A 23,650-nucleotide genomic window follows, 5' to 3' on the forward strand; every position below is an offset into this window, starting at 1 on the left:
GGGGGTGACAGGCGACGGGCATAAGGCCAGTGTGCCCAGCACGTCGTGTACAGAAGGGCCCGTATTCCGTGCTCAGAAACGATGGCTATTTTTCTGGATGGGTGGCACCTTCCCTTGTTCCCATTGGACAGATTGGCACGCTGAGGCACAAGCCGCTTGTGCAGTTTCACCAGCTAGTTCAGGCCCACCTGACTCTGGACCTCTTCGTAGACCGCTGTATTTTCCGTCCGGGTCGTCTGATGGGTGTGGGGTTGATCTTAGGGAAGACACCTGGCCACAGGGAGGGGTCGGTGCAGCCTTTTCGAATTTCCGGTCTTGCCGGAGGGAATTGACTCTCCCAAATGACCTCAAGGATGTTGGCCGGAGGAGAGCTGTCCCCACAGCCTGTCCCTTCCATCCCTCTTCCTCTCTTCCGAGCACTGCCCAGGCGGAGGAGGTATTTTCCACTGCCCTTTTGAACTGAAGGACTCAGCTGATTTCTGGTTGCGTAAACTCCTTTGTCTTCCCCTTTCAGTACTTGTGCGCCTGCTGTCCGCCGGGTCTGTTGGAGATTATAATCTGTCGTGGCAGATAAAGGCCCTTTCCCTCCCTCCCTCTTCTTTGATGCTGGCACACGTTCCTTGGGGGTAATAAGTATTGGATACGCCCAAGAAATAGAACAAACACATTTACTCCTTGGTGGATTCTCTGAGGCCTTCCCGCCCATCTCCCCCGGCCAGAGCCTCGCTACTCTTTGTCAGGCTTCTGTGCTCCGTTAGGCGAGATCACTGAGAGCCAGTGCGCGAGATGATTCAAAACAAAACCACAGAACAGCCCTGGGACGAGCAAACCTCCGGAGAGGATTATCCCGGATTCCCTGGGAGGATGCCCTGTGTGGGTCCAGGGTCGTGGAAGGTGGGGGTCTGGGAGTGTGTCGCTTATGCTGGGGGGCTGCGGCTCTCTGACTGGAGCCTTGGTCTGAGGGCTCCAGGAATCCGGGGGACTTGTGTGGTCACACTAATAGCAGCTTAAAGCAGGCTGATTACCGGGCCAGTTACCGCTTTTGTTCAGAATGGCCCATCTAAGTCAGGCCCTATTAAATACAGCAATTTAACTGACACTTAGCGCCTTTAGGGAGATCAATTATCCTTTGGCCTGGTCACCTCCAGTGTGAAACTTGATCATCGGTACGAGCCCGGGGAGAGTAGTTCAGGCGGACGCATGTGCTCTCCAAAGCCCCCATTTCGGTCACTTGTTCGACACGCGTTTAATGAGGACCTGCTCGGTACCCGACACCGCGGAAAGCCCTGACTATTGGATGAAAATGGAAATGACGTGTGCCCTGCTTTTCAGGTGCTCCCAGCTTTTGTTCAGTCATGACACAGTGAGTGGGCGCAATGTGTGTACCACTGGGGCCCTTCCCCGCTGTGCAGGCAGTTTACCGGCTGCAGCCTGGAACCGAGTGGGCATTCCGAGAGAGGTGCGGAGTGCTGTGCGCACGGAAAGAGTGAGGGGGAAGGCGTTATGGCCGAGGTGACACTGATCCTTGAAGGAGGGCCTCCCTGATGAGAGGAGCTTCAAGCAGGGCTTCTCCTCGGGGGCGTGGACTGGAGCCAGAAGCCCCTCCACACCGAGGCTGCTACGTTGCTCGTCTGTCTTGCCACCTGCACGGATGCTGCTAGGTGTTCTCGGCTTCTCTTCGGGTGCCTGCTGTGTTCTCATCCTGCCCCGCTCCTGCCTCCGGGCTTCACGGGCACACCATCCCAGCCCCTGCTCCCTTCTCTCCCAGCTCAGCTCCCCTTCCCTGTCTTCCTGGCCAGTACGGGCCCTACTCCTAAAGACCCAAGGGGAGAATTGGGGGCCACTGGTTCATCTTTCCCGGTCCCGCCAGGCACGCCCAGGCCCCTGGCAGTCCCATCTCGGATGGAGGCCCCTTTCGGGTTCAGACAGCAGTGGTCAGGGTCCAGCACAGGCGACAGTGGTGGCCTGCTCATCAGGGGCCCTGTGGGCACAGCAATGTCTAGGAAAGGGGAGTCGTGGTCCTGTGGGTCCAGCCTTGTGGCTCAAGAGAAGGTCTCCGTGCGTGCCTGCAGAGACGTGTGCGAGGACTCGCTGCAGCTCTTTTTGCAGTCGTCAAACCTTGGAAACAGCCGTATGGACCGTTTAAGGAGGCGGAGTAAATAATAGATGGCGCCATCCTAAAGTGGAGTGCTATCTAGCAACTGGAATGAGTAGCCTAGATCCTCACACGCGGATGTGGGTAAATCTCTAAAGAATTTGAGAGCGGGAAAGAGGAAAGGTGTAGGATACGGGCCGCTTGAGTTTATTTTAAAACCTCAAAAACTGTATGTTTATCTGTCCATGTAGTAGGTATGGACATAGCATGTATGTATATCATTATATAGATGTACCCGTATATATGTTGTATACAGGTGTAAATATAAATATATATGTATGTAATATATATATATATATATATATATACCTTAAATGTGCATGGGCAGTTGAATTATGCATGCGTGGTAAAAGTAGGAAACAGAAAGAAGATACACGTTAGGAGTGGCCTTAGCTCTGGGATGACAGTTCTCTCAACTGTCCCTCTCAGTAGTGTTTTATTCCTTAAGAAAGATGAAATATGGCAAAATATTAGTATTTGTGAATTTGGGAGTCTGGGTACATGAGTCTACTATGGGAAAATCTGTTTATGTGTGAAATGTTTCATACTGTTAAGAAGTATGTGGAGAGGACAGGAGATTAAGTGGGGTGCCTGGAACGTAGCTCGTGAGGGGGGATGTTCTGCGTGAAACGAGGAGGTGGAAAGGTAGGTGGAACCTCAGCCGTGCAGGCCCAGAGTCTTGTAGCCAGTGGGGGTCTGGTTGTGGGAGCTCTGGGGGAGACAGCGATGTGATCAGTCTTCAGTGTGAAGGGGATCTGTGGGGGAGAGAGCTCAGGGGCCCAGCGCTGGGGTAGGAAGCTTCCGTAGCTATCCAGGCACAGTGGGGAAGGGTCCGACTCAGGAGGGAAGGAAGGATGACTCAGACCGCCTTGAGGTAAAGCAGCAGGACCTGGTGAAGTCAGGATGTGGACAGTCACATCCTAGTGGAGCCTTGGCCTCTTTGAGGGAGTCTTGGCTGCTGACGCGGTAGAACTGGTTTACCCAGACCCTGGGGCTGCGGGTCCTAGCACTAGGAGTTCCATGGAACCATCTCTGTCAGGAATGTGCCCAGAACAGCAGGTGATGGTTGGAAAGAAAGCTTGGAGAAAACAGTGACTCTGAGGAGACAGTGGTTGTCTCCCAGAGTCTGACCAGTTTGGGTGTTGTGTCGATGGGTGCTCACAATGGAAAGTACCTATCGTATTTCCAAGTCACACACTTGAGGCCACTTACCACAGAAAGGTTCTGTGGAGGAAGTTTTTAAATAGTAAGTGTCATTTATGCATTACTGTGCACTGTCTTTATAAAAAAATCTTCTAATTGAATTATTAGGTGGAAATGGTCTCTTGAGAGTCACAGTGCAGCCTACTTGGTATGACAGATGGTGGCCGTGGTCCCTGGAACAGTTGTGAAAAATACCTCAGGGTGACCTTCCAAAAATAAATAAATAAAATTATGAGAAATAAATTTTATTGCTATTGTTCCTATTATTTGTTGTTAGAAATTCAGTTAAATGGGCAGAAGAAAATAAAAATCATCGCTAATCCAATCGTTCAGAGAAAATTCGGCGTAGCAACCTTTTGGACACATTAGACATGGGGTGTTTAGTTTTTAAACTTCCGATTTCCATTTTACACGTGTTGAAACTTTTTCTGTTTGTTAAAACATTTCTCTTTTAGGGTATCCTCAGTCCTCTCTACCCCAACTCTGTTGTTTTTCACTCTGATTTTTATTCACTTGATTTCTGTGGGCTGTGTTATGAAAGCAGTAGGCTTCTTTGTTATTTGTCTCCTGACTTAGGATGGTGATTCTAACACGGGTTGATTGTTCACAACCACACAGTATGCCTCTCCACTGGGCTGCCTTTCCTTGAGGGAGAATGCTTCCACAGCCCCCCACCCGTTCTTCCATGCCAGATAGAATGGCTGAGTTGAATTCTGTCCAGGAGATGCTCCATAATTTATTGCTCTGATTTTAGGCATTTGTATTGTTTCCAAGTTTTTATTTATTTTAGACATCGCTTGTGGATAGCATGTTTGTAGCTATTATTCGTGCACAACTAGTCATTTCCGTAGCTTAACAAAATTCGCAGAATATCCCCACCCATGCATGCCCGTCAGTGTTGAATGGGCAGGAGTAGAGAGAGTTGCCTTAGACTGGATCCTATGGGCAGAGCCCCGGAACTTACTGCCTTGTGCATATGTTGCCATTATCTTCTGGCATCATCCTTATTCTGGTAACAACGAGAGTCATGGCCAGTACTGCGTTATTCTGTTAGTGATTACTGCCCTGGCCGAGAGGAACCCGGGGGGAGGGTCATTCCAAAGAGCTCCATTGATACCCTCACTTAGCTTCAACTTCTGGTGCCCTCCTCCCTGCCTTTTTTTTTTTTTTTTTTTTTTAAAAAAGCTCTGGCTCTTAGTCTTAGCACCACCCTGGGTCATACTGGATTTTTCCAGACATCAGGCCTCTCCCAGACCGGGGAGGGTCCCCCAGAATCTTACCTAGCTTCATCCAGTAAGTCTGACCTCACAGAATGGACCTGAGGAGTTCAGAACTGTTGCTTCAGATAAATGGCTTTCCAGTGACTTTTACATTGGCCTGCTTCGGTGGCTTTTTAGGTGGGTACCCCCCGTGGTGCACCTAACCCCCCCCATGGTTTCCCACTATTTAGTAGAAAAGAATGAGAGACCCACCATCCAACTTGTAAGGTAGTATTTATACAACAGAAGCTCACAGTCCTCCTGCGTATTTGTTAATGTAAGGACAGCCGTTTCCTGTACAAGTGTGTCAGCTTTACTCATTAGCCTTCTGGGGCAATGTAACCTTGCCCGTGTTATTAGGTTACCGTACACATTTTTGTTAGGTAAAGCCATACGCGTTTCCAATTATGACAAAGAATGTGCAATTTCCTGGAGTCGGGATTGAGGTCATGACCTTGAGTGGTCAGGAATTCCAAGTTTAATTAATCCACCCATTGATGGTTACTGAGAGGAAATGTCCTATCAATATTAGATGTGACAAGGTGCTGGTCTGGCTGTGACAAGTCACTTTTCTGAAGGCCCGATCTTAACATATCTGGTCAGTCGGGGCAGTGTCTCCTCTTGGAGTGAGCGCATGTCTCTGGAAGCCAGCCACGTTCACTTCCAGATCCCTTTTTTCCGGAGGTGTAGGCTGTGCACCGATCTTAGGGAATTCACGTGTTGCCTTCCCCCAATATTACCTGCCTGTTCTCAGCCTTGTTTTCCTGCTGCAGTGGAATCCCTTCAATCAGGAAACCTGTGAGCTTTCCAGGTGGGGTGGTGTCAGAGAGATTTTGTTTTACAGCAAGGATAGCCCTGCCTCGTCCTGCTTCTTGCAAGGCATGAGCTGTTTTCGGCCCCTGCGCCATTTGTCTAAGCAGTCACACTCAGGAGGGAGGCATCGCCTCAGCTGAGCTTGGATCACATAGCCTTCCTTCGGCTGGAGAGGGACGGACCCCTGATGAGACCCTACTTACATCGTAGCCATTGAGAGAGAGAGTGCTCGCTCCAGTAAAGCAGAAAGAGAAATGCATACCGGGCAACTTAAACAGAAACCTGCCACCATCCTCCACTATAGCTGTGCCTTGAAAACGGCCAGCTCACTCCCTATCCCGCAGGAAGTATGGGCTCAGGGCCCTCGTGGGCCATGCCATTTCCCATACTCCTCCACCTCCAGCGCTCCGGCCCCTTCTCTCCCTGAAGCACTGGGCTGCATGGTTAGTGGATTTACAGTTAACTCCAATGAGGATGAGGGTCTTCGTTTGGAAAGAAAAGTCTTGAATTTAGGAGGGGTTAAATTTTTGCTTCCTCTCCTTAGAAGCTGGATGAACTTGACTTTTCCTGGCCTTGGTTTCTCATGGATGTGGTCGAGGTCATGGGACACCTCCCAGAGTTGTTCTCAGAATTACGTGCAATGGCCTCCGTGACGGCACCGAGCTGTGTGCCTGTCGGAGACACTGAAGGAGTGGGGATGGGTTCTCTTCCCCCAGAGCCCCGACAAGCACCTGTGCCGCCAGCTCCTGTGTTGCAGAGCCAGACTTTGAACCAGACCCTCTTCCACCCCTCTCTGATTATGTGTGACCTTGGGCTAGGAATGGAACTTTCCAAGCCTCAGTTTCCCCACTCCATAGGGTTGGCACCAACTCCTTCCTGCCTTGTGTGGCTGCAGTGACAGATCAGTGAAAATGCACGTTCTGGGCACTCGGTTCAGTGCATGGCACGTAGGCAGAGCTCTGTTGCATGGAGTGAAATCAGGTGGGCTTGAGCCCGCGGGGCCGGGCCTCGCTTCTGGCCCTGTCTCTCCTGCTGCACCTGACGTGCGTTCTTCTTGCAGGGAAAGCAGCACTTTTATCCCAAGAGGAAGGAAGCTGCTGCCCTTACATCATCAGCGGGGTCAGTTTTCAGCTCTACTGGTCCCCCTGTTTGCGTCTCAATTCGGTTCAGTCGGTTTTCAACTACATGCAGTGGGCTTTCAGGGGCTCCCGCTCCATTTGCAGGGAGAACGTGAACAGTTTCAATTCCAGAAGCTTTGGAGAAGTCTTACCTCCGCAGCAGGCATTACTTATTTATGCTGTAATCTTTGTAGATTACTCTGAGTTGCTCTCAAGCTCTCCCAAAAGCCCCCGTTAAGTGGAAAATAGTGCACGCACCCAGGGTAATTAATGCACTTTCTGCGAGCGAGGGAACATGTAATTTGCAGGAATGTGTGTCAGGACCCACCCTGCTAAATTTATACCCTATAATTTGCAACGTTAGCTGGCACCACATTGGCAGATGGGTGAGTCTAGCCTACCTGCTTTGCAATTACATCTGCTGGCCGGGGTTGCAGGATTGAGTAACTGGAGATCTCAATCATTTAAGTAAATTAGAACCGGCTTCTGGGACCCATCTGAGATCACCCTCTAGTAGAGGAGGCTGGTTAATGATGTTTCCTTTGTACCAACTTGAGATCCTCTGATGAGGGCGAGGAAGGAAAGAGGCCAAGACACAAGTCTTCAGGCTTCCTTGGGTGCGGGCAGACCGCAGGCCGTGGGAAGGCCTCCCCACGGCAGCCTTCCCCCACCCCACGATGGGCCTCTGGAAAAGAGAAACACAGAACTAATATAATAGAAATGGTTTTATGGTCTGTTTTATGAGTTGCATCAGCCCTACTAATCGGCTCCGGGGAGAGTCTCGTTAGTTCTTAAAACTGCAAGTCACTTTGCAGCCTCTGCAGACCCGTGATTTTTGGAAAATCCTCATAAATTTTCTTTATTGGGGGAAACCTGTAGGAGAATCTTGTAGGCGGACATGCAGGCCTCTTGTTCTGTGGGGTGCTCGGAGGAGGGTGTGGGCCAGCTGGGTTTTCCCATGGTCATGTTGTTGTGGCCGGATGAAAGAGTCCAGCAGAAGACAAAATGAACTGGAGACAGACTCAGCCCTGGTATGAGGCCCAGATCCTCAATTACTCCCTTGACCTTGGGCAGAGAGTTAACCTCCCCGAGCAGCCTCTCCTCATTTGTGAAATGGAGCTAATGATTCCTTTGATTAAAGCTGTTATAAATATTAGATGTTTGTAAAGGCATCTGGCGCATGGAGAACACTCGATAAATGGTAATTATCATCAGTGCCGTTTATATTCGGGGAGGGCACATTATTTTATCAGTTGTAAAGAACGCTTGGCTACACAGACCAGGCAGAATTGGGAAACAGATTGGGTAGAATCCTTGATTCTCTCAAAAAGCCATTTGTGTGTCTACCCTGAAGTCTGAAAACGCGGGTGGGATCGAGCCGGTGCTGTCGATGGGAGTGAGCTTGTTGCTAAAGAAAAGCCTCCCTCCTCCCAATTTCCAGGGTGCATCCCAGGGTGGGGGTGGGGGGTGGTCCCATTCAGCCTCGGGACCGCCTCCAGGCTTGAAAAGTATAAGGAGGACTAGAGAATCTGGGAGGGAGATTCTTTGCCCCAGAAGTTGGCTGAGTGCAGGGACCAGAGCTTTAAATACCCCTGTTGCATGACATGGGGGTGGCAGAGTCACTGGAGGGTCCCGACTCATGGGTTCGGCTGGAGGGGTGATGTCAGGGTCCTGAGCAGGATCCCAGCTCCACATGAGTCTGCTCCTCCCTCTCCCCCTCCCCTCCTCAAATAAATAATCTTAATAAAAAAAAAGAAAAAGAAATGCGCCTCTTGCAAGATGGGGTTTGCACATGCACGGGCCATTCTGCGGGGTCCCCAGTCCTGTGGGGCGAGCGCTGTGGGGTGAGCGCTGTGGGGTGAAGGTGTTCTGTGTGTGCACGCGCACGTGCCCATGGGGGTGTGCCTGCGTGCCTGGGTCTCCTCCTATGGAGCATTTATGGGCTGGTGGCTGCCACTGGGAAAGGCCTGGGTTTAACTGGCTTCTTATTAATAAGCACGTTCCAGAGAACTGAGGCCTTTGTTTTGTCTTCCTCAGAAACGAATCCCTTCTTACTCACGGCGTTTCTGCAGGAAAAGTCTGCTGTGTGCAGCAGAAGTCCTGCTTTATTTTCCTTGTAGGCTTTCCAGCTCCGACTTCTCTTTCCACCGAGGGCTTGTTTTTAAAAACATGTTTTTACAGCAGAACGACACCGGTGGAGATTACAGCGGTCTCTTACCACGTTGGTTATGAAAATTGCGCATGTAGTGATTTTATTTCATTTTTTTATTTTTATTTTTTTAAAGATTTTATTTATTTATTTGAGAGAGACAGTGAGAGAGAGCATGAGCGAGGAGAAGGTCAGAGAGCGAAGCAGACTCCCCATGGAGCTGGGAGCCTGATGTGGGACTCGATCCTGGGACTCCAGGATCACGCCCTGAGCCGAGGGCAGTCGTCCAACCAACTGCGCCACCCAGGCGTCCCTGATTTTATTTCTTTTAATCGACCATCCTCTCTCCTGGCTTTTTCTCCACGTGGGGCTGGGCCAGATAGCTCCCTCCCTTGTATTTTTCTCTGCCTCCTCCGGCAGTCCCGAGAGCAACGCCTAAGTACACACCTTCGTTTTCCTCCTGCTTCCTGGCACCCACACTGCACTCCTCCCACTGTTCAAACCCCCGTCCTCCTCCCACGCGCTGTCCCTGGCGGCTTTTCCACCTTTTTCTTCCTGGAACGTTCCCTGGAGAACTCATTTCCACATCTTGGTATCAATTCCTGGGATCCACATCCTTTTTCTGCCCTGAGAGTGACCTTTGGTTTCATTAAAATCAAATGTTTCCAGACTCCCGTTTCGGTCCACTGGTTTGGGAACGGTCCTTACTGGCAAGACATAATGATGAATTCTTGCAGGATTTCATTGACCGTCGTGGTCTCTTGGCTGAAAAGAAGGCTAAGAAAAGTGTAAAGAAGACGGGCTTGTGGCGTTTTTCACTCACCTCCGTGAAAAAATCAAATTTCTATTAGAACAGAGATGGATGTCGCGCTCCCACCCCCGCAAAGGGTTCTTTCAAAAGGGGCAAAGGTAGACTTGGAGGATGAAATGAAGCTTTTTGGGAAGAAATGGTCTCCTGCTCTGTTATATCCCTTGCTTGGACCCTCATGAGTGGGTTTGGTGCGGCTCAAATGCAAATGCTATTCGTTCTGTTATTGATTTGCTTACAGAACGTGGCAGAAATTTCATTCATGCAGAACGACTTTATGAGTCACTCCATCTCCTGCACGGGCCTCTTTGTTATTGTTATTATTACGGCAAGGAGCACATCAAAAGCAGGTCTAGGAAAACACAGTTTTCGGAAAGCTTGTTTTTTTTTTTAAAGATTTTATTTATTTTTTTTTAAAGATTTTATTTATTTATTTGACAGACAGAGATCACAAGTAGGCAGAGAGGCAGGCAGAGAGAGAGTGAGAAAGGAGGAAGCAGGCTCCCCGCCGAGCAGAAAGCCTGATGCGGGGCTCCATCCCAGGACCCTGAGATCATGACCTGAGCCGAAGGCAGAGGCTTTAACCCACGGAGCCACCCAGGTGCCCCCCGGAAAGCTTGTTTTGTTTTATTTGTGTTATGGAGTAGGTATTTTCCAGAAATCAGTAACCAGGATCAGGAATTTTCCAGGTTTGCACCCATACCCACCAGTCCCATTCTGATTCTACTCCTTGTTTTTTAATCTGTGTTTGTTGCCTTTGGGGTTTTGAAGATTTAAAGGAAATTGGTCAGAATTGTATAGGGAGTGCTTAGGCTTCAGAATATACCATGAGTGGAGGAGATGGAAGGATGTCCTCTACGTGGGTGCATTTGTATCTGGGTTAGGCCAATGTGCAAAATTGAAGCTCAGGGTAGCTTCCTTTATTGCTTACTACATTTTGGGATTGCCTGCCCCATGCTCCAGTGGAGCAGGCTAAAGAAATGCAAACAAAATGCACCATTACCCTGAGCAAAACCTCTAACTAGAACAGTGGGTCTGCTGCCAAAAATGCCATCTGCTGTTTTCTACAGCCAAAGATTGATGACTCGGGTTGTCTCCTCCTTCAGCAAAACAGTCAAAGAGACTCAGTGTATTTATTTATTTATTTAACTTAGATCAGCCTTTCGTAATATTTCTTGTTAGAAGGGAGGCTATCTGTTGGCACTAGTAAATTAAGGTCCAACCCTTTGATTCAACAAATAGATGCCGAAACATTTCCAGTAGCTTCCCACCCAGATTTTCTCACCATCTCCCCTACTCCGGTGTCTTCCTGCGTGATGCTGTCAGGTTAACATTCAGTAATAGCTGAAGTATTACTCACCTCGTGTCACTTCTCTGCTCAGAAACTTGCTGTTGGGGCATCTGGTTGCCTCTGTCAGTAGAGCGCACAGCTCTCTTGATCTTGGGGTTGTGAGTTCAAGTCCCATGTTGGGCATAGAGATTACTTAGTAATAATAAACAGACGAGTGTTTCTGTTGGGGTCTCATTGTGTGTGAAATGAAGGCTGAACTCCACAGCCTGGCTTTTAAAGCTCTCCTCAGTCCCTCTCTGTCCCTGGCTTTTAAAGCTTTCCTCTGTCCCTTGTTCCTCTTCGTGACTGCTGGTTTTCCTGCCTCTGCCTTAGCTTCAGGTTTTGTCTGGAATGCAGATCTACATTTCACCCATACCCTGCAGACCAGCCTGGCTGAAAACTGTGTCCTTAACATTGCACGGTGCCTCCCTGGAAGAAATTTTTTCCTCCTTTGTGATTCCTACATCCCGCTTTCTACTCTTGTCTTACGGCATCAGTGACCCCAAGTTTTATAATTGTGGCGAATTAGGTGCACGCTCCTCTCTTCTGGTCAGCGAGAGGCTTTGGAAGTGCTCAGATCTTGCACTTGCCACAGCCTGGAGTATATTCGGTGCTTGTTAAGTTCTTTTTGGGTGCTTCAGCGGTTCAGTTACTTGAATGAATGCTTACCACAAAACCGCGTGCAGCAGATAGCGGGTAGATACTAATACGAACATCTTGTTCCATGGACCCTTGTGGTGGCACAGTGTCATTGTCAAAGAGAATGTTAGCTCAGGCAGTTAGGGAATGAGAACACAGTAGTTGCCCAGTTTCAAACTGGATGGCTCGCCCGTGCTTCAGATACATAATTGTTAGGATTTGTATGTCAGAAGTTCTGCTCTTCTGAGAATCCTCCCGATTGTGACCTTGAAAGGCTGCGGGGAGAGCCTTAGCATTGTAGCTCAGGTCTTCCTCATATTGTGCTGTCTCGGGAACACGAGGGTGGTGGGGGAGAGAGTGTTTGGGGAGCCAGTTGGACCTTGATCTGCATCCCAGTGCTCGTCGGCTGGTGTGGCCTCGTGAACCTCAGTTTTTTTGTCTGTGAAAGGGGGATATGATCTGGTCTGTAGGGATGTTGTGTGGATTAATAAATAAATAAATGCACAAAGCACCAGCACCCAGTGAGTGTGCCGTGATGTGGGCAGGAAAGGGTGGCCTGTCACCAGCACTTGTAAATGTGTGACTTCATCGCCTGCCTAGCTGTCCAAGAAGGTGGGCGTAGCCACAGCTGTCCTTACTGCGAAATGTCTAAGATCTAAGATCACTCTTTTGTTGCTACTGTCCTTGAAGGTGGTTTCCTCCTATTGAGTTTAATCAGTACCTTTGGACTGCCTCCCATCTGTAGTCTAAGCAGTTAGAGATTATGGACTCTGAGTACATTCTGAGTACGCTAGCTCTATCAAAGATGTGAGCCTCTGGGAATTTTGAAACCCAGAAACACGGTGGGTGGAAAAGGGGGAGGGGACAGAGCAGGGGGCAGAGAGCAGAAATCCACGGGATGTTTAAATTCCCATTTCTCTGTTGCAGTTCTTAATTTTGGACCATAAAAAAGTCGCTGTGTCTACACTGGCTTGCACATCGATGATTGTATTTGGCGTACGTGGGGCTGGAGTTGCTGTCCTTATTTATTTGTACGGAACATCCTGAGACCTAGACGGTCTCATAAATGTGTCTGGGCTTTCTTCTGTCTTGTTCTTTAAGAAATCCTGAGGATACCGTCTGATTCCGAGGAGTTTGGTAAGAGCAGACGTTTTCCTGAAAGTGTGTGCTGGTCCCAGGGCCCCTCAGCCTCTCGGCAGCTTGCTTATGACAAGGAACCTTGAAGGACGGGCGTCTTTTCCTCTGGATGGTGTTTTACAGAATCGATTCCCTGCGCTCCTTCTCACGTGCTTGTAACCCCCAAGGGATGGGCTCGAGGTTTGATCCTTGAAGCCTTCCTGCCTCTCACTGAGCAGCTTCACTGACCCCTGAGGCTGGACCGTCCGGGGCTCAGCGCATCCTGTTTACGGGTCGTCCACTAGGATCTGGACGGCACCAGAGGACAGCTGATCAAGTCCAGGTTTACTGGCACCTTCTGCCCCCCCACCCCCTTAACAAAGAAACTTATTTTTAAGTCTTCAGTTGGTTCTTTTTCTCTCAGGCTTTCCTGTGTGATTCTTGGACCTGTGTCTTGCTGCTGAACGGCGGGTGTGTGATTCTTGGGCCGCCCGAGGTGTTCTTTGCCCGCCTCACCGCCTGCCTCGCTCTCGGTCTGAGCTTGGAGCAGGTCTTTCTGTGTTTACCCAAGTTTGGGATTTTTCCTGGGGTGGGGGAGGTGTCAGGAGACTGAGTTGCTCTGGTCTGAATTTTGAACAGAAGCTGTCTGATCTCAGACAGACAGACAGACAGACAGAGGGGTGCTGGAGAATTTAATGCATCTGTGTAGGGAACACAACACCTGCTATTACCAACCTGGCCTTTAATGAAAATGCGGTAATGCTGTTGTATAAAATGATGGTCCCAGTCGTGCCAGACGTGTCAAGGTTGCCAGAAGTATGCAAAGGGCGGTACCCCGATAATGTCTTCAGATCAGAGACTCCCCTTGGCCGGGTGGCCGTCCTCATTGCTCTTTGCATTCCTGCTGTGCTCTCTAGAAGTGGCAGCCGCCTTGCTGGTGAGCTGCGACTAACTGTGCTTTTCGTGAGCTGAGGCTCTTATCCCTGAACATCTGGGCAGTGGTGTGGGGACCCTAGGTATCCCTGATAACCAGGACGAACCCCAGAAGAGTTTGGGGAAGGAGGGCAAAGGTGGCTGAAGAAGGCATTGACTTGGAGGAGGAGAGTCACACCCCTGGTTCAGACTCATTTTGGACTGAGAGCTGGAGTAGCCTGGCAGACCTTCTGGATGCTACCCGCAGGTTTGTTGTTCAAACGGATTCAGTAGAAAGGACCGCAGAGCCTGTGCCAGGCTTGAAAACTTCGCATGCTTGGGGTTTATCTGGGTGGGGCTGATGCCATTTTGGGCACTGGAGAAAAGAAGTGAGGCTGTTTTGATAGGAGAAAATGAGCAAATCAATTAAAAATAAATGCTGGACATTCCATTCCCCACTGGTCACACTGCCCGTCCCCTGCCCGTCACCACAGCACGGCACCGGGGACCGTTGGACTTGGCGTGACTTTGACCAGTGCGTTTGACAGTGGCTGGGGCTCTAGAAAAGGAAGGACAGAGTCGGTGCCTGGGAGCAGCTTCCCGTTGGAAAGATTTACTTTTGTTATTTAAGTAAACTTGTAGAAATTCAACATACATAGTGAAAAGGGCACAGATGTTTAGTGGGGAGCTCCGTGGGTTTTCCCAAGGTCAGCACACCTCAAGGACCAGTGATCAGATCAGGAAATAGAGCATTACCAACACCGCAGCAGCCCTGCTGCGACCCCCCCTGGTTCTCCTACCCCTCTTCTTAACTTCCCACATCTGAGATTGCATTGGCCTGGTTCTGCACTGGCAAGACGAGGAGTGTCTGGCTCCATCCATTCAGTGTTAAAAACATCTAATTTCCGTCCCTTTTCCCAGGAGGTGGGTTGTGGGATGACCCTCCAGCCACTTGGGTTGGGACGGTGACTCCAGAACCTCGGCGACCAGACGCCCCACCAGCCTCAGGCTCCTGGGTCTGGTGCTCTTGCTGCAGGCGCCCCCATTTTCCAGCGGAAAGTGGGGCCTCTTGCCACCTGGCTGCTCCAGTAGCCAGGAAGCGGGAGTCCAGAGCACGCTGTAATTGTTAATTGTGGGCTCGTAGTGAGCACAAGCACACCTTGGAGAGACACACTGCATTCCTCACAGATGACAAATTAATTTCTCTCCCGGATCAGAGTCTGAGCTTGGACTCCCATGCAGGCTGTGGACGTGGGGTGGGCAGGAGGGAAGGGCGGCGGGGTGCCGTGGAAAGGTGGCTCTTAGGCTGTCTTGTGGCGTGGAGCTGTGTTCTGAAACGGAATAGGAGTAAAGCCTTTGGGTAATTCCCTGAAATACTCATTAAGAAATAGCCACACCCAGGTTTCTCCCAATGATTCCCTATTCGGTTTTTTACTTATTTTTTTAGTTGGGTGCCAACATTTGGGGGTTTTTCATTTCATCAGTAGGTTAAAGAGCTCTTGCCCAGCTTCTCTAAAGTTTCAGGGAATGCTTTGACTTTTTTGTAGGTTGTAAGTTGGCGACGAGGAGGACCTTTTCCTTTTGGCTTTTGCTTTCTAAGGTTAAAGAAGATGCTAACAGCCGTGTGCGTGCGTGTGTGTGTGTGTACATGTGCGCATACAAGTGATTTGCTAATGAGCCGTGCTCTGCACTCCCTCCCCGGGATCATCTTGGTTATTCTTCTGACTTCTTCATCCACATTTATCATGGAGATATTTTAAGGAATTCATTTCAAAGAAAAGATGCCAGTAACAACATACTCCTATTTTTAAGAGACCTTTCAGTTTCTTCCGTCAGAGTGTGTGTTCTAGGACCTTGCAGGTATAAACGTCAAGACAGGTGCCCGTATATTGTCACGTACATCTCTAGAGATCAGCAGACATAGCTTATGCTATGCCACATGTATGGTTTTGTGACTTGCTTCCCAACCCCCGACCCTTTTGTGAATATTCTTCCTATAGGTGGTGGTGGCCTAGCACAGACACGCCCTATCACGTTTGCCCATCTTCCCCTTGGTCTGTATTTAAGTTCGTTGAGGTTTTGAGCATGACATGACAAATAGGTATATGGCGCGGGGAGAACCCCCGATGTGTTTCTCTATGCACTTACACATTCCAAAGCATGGATTCCTGGAAATGGAACCCAAAGGTAGGCGCCATCAGTAGTGGCGGGTCCCGCACGTGGCCTCTAGAGGGCGCACCAGCTCCTGCTCTCACCAGGAGGATGAAGGGGGCCAACTTCCTCTCATCCATGCCAGCTCTCAGAATTACCCATCTTTTCAGCGTTGGCCTCTCAGATTTTTTAAACATGGCGTGTCCACTTGACTTTGTTAACTGCCAGCGAGGCTGTGTGCTCTCCTTCTGTGTATTAGCCGTCTTTATGTTCTGTGACCTGCTCTGTCGTTTTCTTTATTCATTCTTCTTTGCACTTTTCTTCCCGGTTTCTAAGGCGTTCTTTGCAGTTCGGGACGCAGAGGATTGCTTTACGAGATTGGGGGAGAACATCATCGTGATTGGCATTCCTGCCTCTCAAGTCTACAAAAGATCAGTAGTTAGTCTTCTTCTTGGCACCGGTGAAAGGCTTTGGTTTTCTGTTTTGTTTTTATTTAATTAGGTGAAATTTTTCTCCTGGCTGGGACGTCCCTGCTGTCCGTAAATGCATTAGCATTTGTGCAGCACCGGGCGGATCGTGGTGTGCAGAGGAAGGCGAGCGGCGCCAAGCAGGGGTTGGCGCCTGTCAGAGCTGATTATCACCAGCATTCAGTGAGAAGCTGGATCCCTTGCCTCATTTCTCTTGAAAAACCCTCGTCTCTCATATGTTCGGCGTAAAGGCGCATGATCGACCAAAGAAGGGACAGGGAGAGTCTCTCCAGCCGTGCTGGCAGTTCTGCTTCTTATATTTCTTTATTCTGCTGGATTTTCCGCGATCAGGGCTGCTGCTTCAGCTCTTGGCAGGTTCACATTGGAGCCAAGGTCCTTCTCTTCATGCCCAGGACCTGGGAACTGTCGCCACCACCTTCCATATTGGTAAACAACCTGGACTGTTAGTGCCAAGGATGTCAGGGCTGCCAGGTCTCAGGGCACCCATGGTCATTGACGACGGAGGAAGAGCCTTGACCACACCCTTCTAGGCCCCTTCATTCCACCAGCGCCCCCCCCCCTTGCTGCTTTGCCTGTTCTGGAGCAGAGTCCCAGCCCAAAATGCCATGGTCTTCGGTGCAGCTGTCCCTACTCCCTGGATACAGAACGAAACAAACAAAAGGCCAAGTGTAGGGTGCTGATGGTTTGGGATTTATCCTGGGGAGAGGTGAAGTCAGCCTCCGTGTGGATGGAGCCCTAAGACTTGACTCGGGCCACCTCCAGCCCAGTATGGAACAGAAGTGGGAGGGGTGGGCTGACCCTTATGGGTGACTTTAGCTACTAGATGCACATGAAACCGGTTCTGTTCCCCTGCCCTTAACAGGTGTCCATTCATGATTTCTCGTGAGCTGGCTCTGAGAGAATGGGTCATCCCAGAATGGCGGATTTGTCAGACAGGCAGTTGTGTGAGATCTTGATGACAGCCCATATCATACACAAAGTTCTCTTGCCCAGGAGTTCTGGGGGTAGGCTCTTACCTGCTCAGGTTATGGTCGAAAGTGTTGGGCTTACTTTGAAGATTTTATATTCACCCATGGAGAATGATTGTGCCTACATTACATCTAGCCTTTCTATAATGGTAATTTCTATAATGGTAATTCTTTAATAGTGAGTAATAATACCTTTAACAAGTGAACTCTGGCTCATCTTAATAGCCTTTATGTGCATGCTGTCTTCTAAAACGTGTGAAAATCCCAGAAGCTTCTGCTGACTGTTTAATTATTTTAGGTTTCTCTGGTATGAGGGGAACACATCAAGACCCTGGGTGTTTTCAGTTCTGCCCCTGTGTGACTTTGGTACCAGAGGGACAGAGGTATCAGAGGGTTGCCCAGGGAGCTTGGCAAGATTGTATTTGGTCCATCTCCATTTTAGAAATGAGGAGACTGAGGCTCGGAGGGTTAAGCCATTCCCTGAGCTGGGAAGAGGTGGAATTAGAATTCAGTTAGTGGGCTTCTGGGCTGACCTGAGCGAGACAAGCTCTATAATCCCTCTTTAATCTTTAATTCGATTTCTCTTCTGGACCATCGTCATAAGCTACCCTCCAGCAGTCTGGAAAGCCTAAACAGGTTCGTCTTCACAGTGTCAGCCCTTTGAGTCACCGAATCTGGCAAGTCTCTCACGAAGGTAAATTGCTCGCTCTGAAAGCCGCGCTCACTCGGACGCGCCTCCCGGAGCAGGGACACCAGCAGTAAACACTGCTTAACTCTGATACTTGCTCGATGTGCAAACATCATTGGCTCAAGGAGTCAGCTAACTCCTCAGGATGGAGGGCCTGTCTTCTTGCTCCCAGTGGGGAGGGAAGGTGCTGGCGTGAGCAGATTCTACAAGCTGGATGGACCGGTTTAATGGATTAAGCTACTTAAGAAAATTTAAGAGGACACACCAGTTAATCTGTGTTCCACCCTTGCTTGGTGGTAACAGGCTGGCGGTTTTGATTTCCCTGGCAGAGTTCCTCCCTTGATCGGAAGTGATAAGCCAAACCACCATTCATTGGCTGCGGCCTGATGGAAGATTGTAGATAATCGCAGTGAACCGTAGAGGCCCTTGAGTCCCTAGGGAAAGGGAGGCAGGTCTGATTTCAGGTGCCCTGGAGGTTACCTCAGGGGAGGATGGGAGCAGCGGTGTCGGAGCAGAGGCAAGCACAGTGTCACCTGGGGTCTGGGAACCTGGATTCTCTGGCCAGGTCCCCGTTGCTCTCTGGGTCTGAAGTCCCTCTGTATTGCAAAAGGAGGAACTGGCTTGAGCACCTGCCTCGCAGGGGTGTGCTCAGTTCTGTCCTGGAGGACTCTATGTAAATCCCAGGTATTATTTTTAAATGCCGAAGAATGTATCTAGGACAGGCAGGTGGTGAGTGTTTGCCTGCCATGGGGACTGGGTCTGTGTCCACAGAAGCAGGAATAGCAAGTTGAGAGTTAAAAAGGAACTTGGATGTCATCCGTTCCTGCCTGGTTTTACGCATGGGAGAACCGAGGCCCGGGGACACGGAACACCTCCTCTGGATCCCGGTGCTGGAGCCTGCGTACTTCTCTCTTTGACCTGTGTCAAATCCACGTTGTTCCAAAGGGTTGAGTCATGTTTGTAGTTTGGCTGCTCTTAAAGATCCGTAGGGATGATCCAAGAAGCGTTGCTTATTTCTTAGGAATTATCAGACTGGTGTGTGTTAGAAGAGATCTAGTCAAGGTCACGTTGTGAGCTCCTTTACTATGTTCTTCAGACGGAGGGTCTGTCTGTCTTCCCAAGTCTGCTTTCTTCGCTCCTAAGTGACATGCACTCTTAGGCAGCCAGCCCCACTTGGCCCAGGCTGTGCCCTTTCCATGGAGGCAGGTGGAGAAAAGGGACCTGGCCTCTGGGCACCACTGGCAGTACCAGCTCTCCGAGGAGAGTCAGAATGCATGGAGGGGGTGCGCCTGGGTGGCTCAGTGGGTTAAAGCCTCTGCCTTCAGCTCAGGTCGTGATCCCAGGGTCCTGGGATCGAGCCCCATGTCGGGCTCTGTGCTCAGCAGGGAGCCTGCTTCCCTTCATCTCTCTCTGCCTGCCTCTCTGCCTACTTGTGATCTCCGTCTGTCAAATAAATAAAATCTTTAAAAAAAAAAAAAAGAAAGCTTGGAGGGAAGGAACGAGGGACCAATAGCAGCCCGATGTATTCAACCCCAAGTATCTGCCAACTACTCTTATTCTATTTACCTCACCCATTTTAGCTATTAACAGATATTCTCTCTCTCTCTCTGTCCCTCAGCAACCCAGTCCAGGAGGTGGGCTTACCCCAGTTTTGCAAGCGGGCAGCTTTAGCTCAGAGAGGGTAGCTCAGTTGTCTGAAGTCACACAGCTGTAGAGAGGCAGGCATTTGGCAGTTGTGGTTGGGCGTGCCAGATCAGAGCAGGGCCCCTCTTTGCTTGGCCTCCTGCAACCCCTCACGGAGCGGGGAGGGGGCAGATGGCACTGGCTATTCTGAGAAAGACAGCCTTTACTGTGGCTTTTCCCACCCCGACATCTCAGGGAGTTAGTATTTAAAAAAATATCTGACCTTCTGGCTGGGCCTTGCTATTTTTATTTTTGGAATGTCCTGGCGTAATGAGGTGGGTGGGTGAATCTATCTTATGAGACGTGTTTATTTTTCTCTTCCACAATTTGCTGCTTCTCTGCAACTGTTGCTGCCTTTCAGAAAATGAAAAGAGCTCACAATAGACTGAATTTCCCAGATGGATGTCCTTGCATTTGCTCTTTTTCCCCCCACTGTGAACACTTGCCCCCTTTTATCTCTCATCCTTTTATAGTGGATGGGGCTTTTGAAGCGAGGATATCAGTGGTAAATGGTTCCATATGTCTTTCAGAGATTTTCCTCAAATATTAGCATATTTTTTGTTCTTCGTAATAAATTTTATTAATGAAACATTTTTTGAAGGATGGGGAAAAGTACCAAGAATAACACAAAGCCTGTGCCTTCTATCCAGCTCGACTGAATTCTAATACTCTGGGATGTTGACTTCAGATTGTTTTAAGGAAAGAAATCTTACATTTGTTTGTTTGTTTGTTTGTTTTTTTAAGAGAGAAAAAGAGAGCACGCTGTCATACATGTCGAGGAGGGGCAGAGGGAGAGGGAGAATCTCAAGCAGGCTCCCCACCGAGCGCGGATCCCGATGCTGCGTTCGCTCTCATGACCCTGAGGTCGCGATCTGAGCCTAAATTGAGAGTCAGGCGCTCAACCAACAGAGCCACCCAGGCGCCCCTAAAAAATACTTCTGCATCTGCATCTATCCATTAAATTCTTCAAGTTTTCCAGCGTGATGTCAGTGATATTAATGCAGCTTGCTTTTTTCCACGGGCCGTTAGGTTTCTCAGCTTCATCCGTGTGGACTCCGGCCACCCCAGTGTGCTACATCGAAGCCCCGGATGGTAGTCCGTTGGACAAATGTGTCCTCGTGTTTTCATCCATTCTCCTTTCGAGGAGCATTCGGTTTGTCTCGCAATTTTCTGTCCTCCCCGTACCCACGGTGAGGGTTCTCTTGCTGCTGTCTCTCGTGCATTTCTCCTCAGTCCTGGGGTATGTGCCAGAAGAGGACTGGTGGGGGCAAAGGTTCGGAGCGTCTTCCGCCTCACGAGAAGTTTCTGGGTGGTTCTTCTCAGTTACTCGGCCACGTGCAGCGTGAGTTCCTGTGCTTCCCAGCATCTCACCACTTGAAAATGTCAGACTTCAAATTTTTGCAAGTCTGATGGGTGTGAAAGAGAACGTTCTGGTTCCGTTAATTATTTTTTGATTACAAGTGAGCTCGAGTATATATTAAGTGGCATTTTGAGTTTTCTCATCAGTGAAAGTACCTGTTCATACGTTCTGTCCAGTTTCCTATTGGGTGGCTTGTATTGCCTGTTAGAGTCTTGGAAAATTCTAGGTGGTGATCTTTGTGCATCTTTGTGGGTCCTAAATGCAGCAGGTGCAGTCTTTCCGTTAGTGGCTTACCTTTTAAGCTGTTTGTGGTATCTTTTGTTGACCAGGAGTTTTAGAATTTAGTGGGGTCGTATTTATCAGTCTTTATGGTCTGTGCTGTGTTTGAGTCTTATTTCAGAAATCCTTCCTTACCCTGAGCTCATAAAGATACGATTTTCATCCCAAATGAAGCTCATTTGGCTTTTCTGGCCTGATTCCTTGGTTTGGCTTGGTATTTTCCTTTTCCCATTTACCCTGCCTGGGTATCTCTGTGCCGAGTGCAATGTAGGCTGCAGACTGGTCCCTGGTGCCCGTAGGGATTATGACCGCCATCTCCAGGCAGACAGGGCTGAGCTGAACCTGGGGTCAGAGCAAAATCTTTCTTCTTGACCCCGTGGCTGTTTCTGAGAGGTCCTTAAGTACAGGGCTGATTGTCCCTCTCTTAAGCCTGGCTTATCTGCAAGCCTGATAAAATTGGTCATAAAGCTGTCCCCTGTCTCGTCCTCTAGTATAGCTTCACTGCCTGATTTGTACTTCCTGCTGCTGCTGGTTGCAAAGCTAAAAAGACAGAAGGCTTTCTCCCCTGGGCCCGACACCCTGGGCCTGACTTGCAGCCAGCCCTTGGTGAGGGCACCGGTGTGCCTAAGAGTTCATCTGGTGGTTCTTCTGTCCTTTTCCTCTTATATGCTCAGAAGTGTTCTGCAGACCCGATCTCATTTACCCATTGTATTTTGGAAATATAAATGAGTTCAGGTAGGGTTAGATCAAGTTGCAGAAGTTGAGAGTGTTAGAATTGGAAGGGGCTGGTGCATCATGCCTGTTTTGTTCAGCAGGTGTTCACGGAGCATCTGCCGGGTGCCAGGCACGTGACTAGCTGCCGACCCCCCGGGGGAGCAGGCGAGCCAAGGTCTCTGCCTTCGTGGTTGTGGGAAGCAGCACAGGGGTCATTTCAGAGCGTGGTGGGATATGGGATAGAGAGCAAGTGTCTTTGCATGGGCCCTTGCGATCCTTTTCTTACTTTGAGTAGACCTCTGATCTTTGGGCTCGGGAGTCTGCACACTGGGTCCATGGGTCAGACCCAGCCTACTCTGTCTCCGAGCTAAGAATGATCTTAACATTTTTAAATGGTGAAAAAAATTCAACATTCGCAGTAGATTTTGATGATTGGGAACTCTAAATTTGAACCTTAATCAAGTGCGGTGTTACCTGCCCCTCTCCCCCTTCCCCGTAAATTCTAGTCTTCTCATTAGTAGCTCTCTATTATGGAAAATTGCTCTCAATTGTTAGAACATTTTGAACTTCACCAATAAAAATTCTGTGGGATATTTTTTTCCTCTCCTTTTATGTAAGTACCTGTACATCTTTAATTTGGCCTCTTGTCCCGCACAGCCTACAGTTTTTACGGCCTGGCCTGAAAAGTTTATAGACCTCCATGCTAGCTGTGTGACTAAATGAGTTCAGGTAGGGTTAGATCAAGTTGCATAGCTGTGTGACTTCGGCAGTTACTTCTTCAGTCTCAGTTTCCTTATCTGCAAAATGGGCTGCATGTTTCATAGGGTTCTTGTAAAGGAATAAGAACTGGTATCAGACTCCTGCCATGTGTTGAGAGCCGCAGTAGATGTTAGATGGTCCTTCCCTAGAGAAAAGTCAATAATCAATTTCTTAAGGGCTGTTAAGGGCAGGGGGGCAAAAGGAGTGACAGGGAGCAGGGTGTGGCGGGGCTCCGTGCCCACCTCTGAGGGTCAGCACCATGAGGAACCCCGCCCTCCAGCCTTGCCATCTGGCACCCTCGCCCCCCACAAGCTGTGGACTGTGGACCTTGCAGGGCTGCAGATGGAAGGCTCTGCAAATCTCCACGACATGAATGCCGTTCCTACATAATTTTCCTCATGAAATGCAATGAAGCGTAACTAAAAAATGTAAGTAACAGCTTCAGGCCCTTAATGAGGCTATAAATATGGGACAAAAATAATTTAGAAAGCTATTTCCTGGTGAAGAGCTGTCCTTTTCCCAGACCTCTTCTTTTCCTCTTTGCTTGCCCCATCAGTACCGGCCATTGGCTTTCTTTGCAAACTCATTTTAGGAAGGAAACAAAGCATCGATCATATCTTAGGGATTGCTGTTTTGCATTTCCCACGAAGAGCAAACAAGGACCGTGTGATGTGCAGATGCTGGGCGGACAGCTAGGCTCACTCACTGCTCGGGCGACTTGCTCTGTGCGTCAGTTGTTCCTGCAGCAAAATTACAAAACTACACCTCATTTCCCTTCAGTGTCAGTGGAGATGGGATACATTTTACGTGTAAATATGGAATCCATGCAAATGTGAAATCTGTGAATGCCAGGGGTTAGCCGTCCTGGCTCAACCCCTGAGGCATTTTATACCTTCTCACCAATTTCCCTGGCCTGTACCTTCCTTGAACAGATGGGCAGACAGAGTTTGGAGCTACTGGACTGTTCTCCTGGGGCAGAGCTGCGTGCAGCGTTAGAGTGAGAAACCCGGCCGTGTGTAGGTACTTGGAGCCAGAGGCATAGCATCCCTCTGGGCTCA

The 23,650-nt window shown here is 49.3% G+C and overlaps 1 protein-coding gene across 1 annotated transcript in view; it reads left to right on the forward strand.

The window, feature by feature from the left end:
• Positions 1-23,650, forward strand: part of LDLRAD3 (low density lipoprotein receptor class A domain containing 3) — a 220,394-nt gene that overhangs the window by 38,120 nt on the left and 158,624 nt on the right. The gene's annotated exons all lie outside the window — the stretch shown is intronic.

Source organism: Neovison vison, chromosome 7 (genome assembly GCF_020171115.1).
Source record: "Neovison vison isolate M4711 chromosome 7, ASM_NN_V1, whole genome shotgun sequence".
In the NCBI taxonomy this organism is placed as follows: domain Eukaryota; kingdom Metazoa; phylum Chordata; class Mammalia; order Carnivora; family Mustelidae; genus Neogale; species Neogale vison.